This window comes from Pseudorca crassidens, chromosome 6 (genome assembly GCF_039906515.1).
Source record: "Pseudorca crassidens isolate mPseCra1 chromosome 6, mPseCra1.hap1, whole genome shotgun sequence".
Taxonomy (NCBI): Eukaryota; Metazoa; Chordata; class Mammalia; order Artiodactyla; family Delphinidae; genus Pseudorca; species Pseudorca crassidens.
The window spans coordinates 31,867,534-31,871,769 of NC_090301.1; positions in this window are offsets into that span (position 1 = coordinate 31,867,534).

The window sequence follows — 4,236 nt, forward strand, 5'->3', positions numbered from 1 at the left end:
ATACTCTGTATAAAATCTGTACCATGTTTTGTGAGAAATTTCATCCAACTGTTTCTGCTTTTGAAATTGCTCACTTGTAATTGCTATTTAAGTCCAGGAAGCATTTAAATTGCCATCTATAACATTTTTAGTTTTTCTCTTTAAAATCACTTAAAAGAAGCTTTTACCACATATATTCATATTCTGCAAACCTAAAAATTAAGTGGTTGCTAATTCAAACATATTACCCACATAGAATTGCCACAAATAAAACTGCTTGTTTTAGTTTGCAAAGTCATTCATTTCCACCCATTCAAATAGGGGCAATCCTTTTCTCTCCATCTAACTTTCAAGGGGAAAAATACTCACAATATAAAAATACTAAAAATGGGGAAATTGGCACTTCCAGATTGAAGAAAACCAAACTACCTCTTCTCTAAACAAGTTGTCAAAGGGTAGAAGGTGGAAGTAGAAAATATCTTGTGATTTGGGTGATTTCTGAAAGCTTCAGAGCTTTCAGAGTTTCCCAGAAATTAGAGAAGTAAATTGCAGAATGCCTGACTATACAGCTTTAAGAAGTACAAGGCCTTACCAGAAAAAAGGAATGCATCTTGCCAATGTAATTTATGATGCTTTCCATACAAGCATGGTCATCTCACCCACCTGAGGAAAACCAAGAGCTGAAGTACACATTTTCAGCAGTGAACTGATAGACTCTGATAACTTCCAAAATGATCACCACAAAAGGATTTTAAGAAATGCTGAAATTCAAGTGCTGGGGATGGAACTAAAGATTCTAAAATGCTAGAATAGTAAAATTATAGCAATAGAAGAGACTTCAGAAGCTATTTTGTAAATGAGGGAAAGGAGACCTTGAGTGTATTTGACTGGCAGTGAAGTGACTACTCAGTCACTTTGAAGATAAATGCACAGATAAAAGGCAACACGCTTTGAGTAATAAGAAAAATTATGTGCGAAGGTTAAAACTAAATGGGATTGGGTATAATTGGGGTGGGATACGGTGGCTTCATCTGCAAAAACCCCAAGCTTCAATCCAGGATCACCTATAGCACACTCTGAGCTTCCTCCCCCGTGAGTACAAAGAAGTTGGCAACAGTGAAAGTGGTAATATAAAGAAACTGAAAAATTCAAAGCTAGTGATAACTGTGAGAAAATGAAGAGGTGTGAGGTATGAAAGCCAAAAAGCTCACAATAATTATGAGAAGAGAAAATTGACTAATTTTAGACAAATTATTAGTGAAAATCGTATAATTACATTCTAAACTTTCTTTCAATCATGTAATTAAAAAAGGTGTCCTCACCTACTTTTTAAGGGTCATTTTTGAATTCAGGTTTTTTTTTTAAAGATTCTTATGTGAATTCATTCTACAGCAACACTAGGTACCACTTCTTTAGAAAAGCAAATTATACTTGGAAAAAGTGCTTAGCAAGAGCTTCTGTTTTGTTCTTTGTGGCGGTGACAACGTTTGTAGATCATAAGCACCAGAAGTCAATCTCATTTCCTCTCTCAGCACGACGGGGTCTGAACTTTGCTCTGCCTTTAAGTAAATATGGTTCCCAAATGGCCCCAACAGCCACCGTGGTTAAAGGTGCTTTACAAGTAAGCTGGGTGGGGCGCTTGAAATTGTAATATTCAGTGCCTCCAGGCACCAGAGATTGCTGTTGATAATGAAGATAATAAAAGGAGGGGAAAACCCAGATGACTTCAAATAAGCCTAAACTTCAAATATTCAAAACCTAGAGGCTGGTAATTTGAGTTAAGGATCTTCTGTGGGTTGACCCTGACTTAATTAATGCCCTGGCCCTGCCTTAACCAATAATATATTCAAAAAAGGAAATTGAAGTTGTCTTTTGGAAATCAGAGGAAGGAAAAAGTAGGTCCATTTGGCCTAAGAAGAGAAGGTGGAGAAAAGGTTTACTAACCACCTTCAAGGATATAACATGATATCATGAGAGGGTTGGTGGACTTGTCCTAGCAGGCGTTCAGTGATAGTTACTGAATAAGTTATTTTCATTAATGGCAGGAAGAAATGAGTTTAAATTTCAACAAACAAATACATTCTAGTGAGAACTAATGAAAAATAACTATATGGGAAACATCCACCTCAAATATTTTAAGAATAGAGTAGAAGGCAGAAGAATAGATTACATGTTCTCAAGATCATATCATACTTGAGCACATCAAAGTTCATCTTATGTATTAATTGCTCTTGTAATATCTCTAGCATTATTTCAAGGGAAATTAATGTATTTGTCTGTGTGCTCCCAAATTCCTATGTATAGGTTTTACACAAGGAAGAGAGAAAAGCTTTCTGAGGCTACATGCTTTCCTTGTTAAACCTACAAGCAGCAGAGAATGAAGGAGGTGGGCTGAGAAGCCTGGGAGGGAAGGAGAGATGAGAATGCTCAGAATCAGAGGACCATCTCAAACCCAAGGAAGCACATGACTGCTGAGTCAAAACAGAAATCAGGGATCCCACTTCCACCGGAGCCCAAGCTGGGGGATAGGCTTCTGGGAACACTGATTATAAGGTGAAGATAGTAGCTACCAACTCGGACTGTCCTACACCATGTTAACTGAAACCAAGTTTGTAGAACTCCTGTCAACCCCTAGGAGATCACCCTTCCTTGAAACATCCCAAGTCAAGACAGAAAACAAAGTTTTCAGAGTTGATTCCTTATTAAATTGACCAAGATATATCAATATTTTCCAAACTTTTCCATCTCTTCTGAAGCTACCAGACTTTCTAAAACTTGGGAAGAATAATATCTGATGAAAACTCTCAACTATCAGTTCTCTAGAAGATCACCAGAAAAACCTGTAAATCAAGCAAAGCTAAATATACTAAATGTATTGAAGTAAGGGAGGACACCACTTTGACAGTCTCAAAATAGAATACTGAGACAGGTTATCAATAGCATTTTAGGGCCTAGACTAGATGACTTTAAGGTAGGTCTTCCAAGGCAGCAAACTGGTTGGGATTGGAGAGTTTATGACAAAATAAGTTGATTTAGTAAGCACAGTATGCAAGGTCGTGAAAACAGGTCTTGATGAGCAAGCAGTTAGAAGTAAGCTATAGAGCTGACATTATAGGTTGGGTTCTCCATGAAGCAGATTCTGGGGCAGTTTAGTATTTCAGATGGTCATTAGGGTGTGCCCTTGAGGTCAACACCTGTGAAATGGGGAGTGGGGGAGGAGAGCCAGAATGGCCAGGAGGAGAAGTCAAGCTGTGATGCAGGCTCCACAATCCCAGCCAATCCCCCATAGGGAGCTCTATGCATTTTAAATGACTCATCAGAAATGTCCCTCACTGGGCCATGTCACTGTACATAGCCTACCCCTGGAAGGAAGTTATGGTTAAGGCAGTTTTGACCAAGTAATTAATGGTCAATTGCAGCTGAGGCAATCTTGGAAAGGAATGACAGATAAAGACATTTAGCCAACAACATTCTCCAGCAGCCAGGGGAGCAGTCTTTCCTTAAAGAGGGATCTGGACTGGGTGGCCCACAGTCTCATCATCCATGAGCACACACTCCCTAAAAAGCAGCCATTGTTATTTGCTTGGTCTCAGCACTAATTAGCATAGGAATAGGAAAATATGTCTCATCCCACTATTGTTTAACACAGGAACAAGGAATTAGGAGAGTTTATTTTCAAGACAAGTTCAGCTTCTCTCCTCCCCACATGAAATTTGTCTGGATCTCAGAAGAGGAAGTACCCTTCCTTTGTATCAGTTGGGCTCTCTATCCCATCCCTCCTCACCCACTTTTCTCCACTCATGTGTTACGTGTGTTATTCCTTTATCCTCTGCGTATCCCATTGTCTGTCACCATTGATAACATTTCTGCCAAAAGTTTTCCTTATAAATGAATAAAATTTGATTTATTTGGGCTTGTAGATCTCTATATAATCACCCATCTTCCTTTCACCATCAAATGGCTTCACTTAAAAAAGAAAGAAAAAATAGTTCTTATTGGTTTCATTTCTCTTACCAACCCTTCCCGTTCTAACTTTGCTATTCTTTGGAAACTACTCTTTGGGAAGTCATCGGTAATCTCCCTTGATATTTACAGTATTTGTTCATATTGACCACCTTCTTCTTAAAACTTCCTCTTGACTTCTTGTATTCTGCAAGTTTTCCTTCTGCCTCTAACACAATTCTTTCTTTGTCTTGCCTTTTCTTCCTCTTCGTCATTTCTCTCAAAAATGAAGATGGTTCCCATTTCTATCTTTTC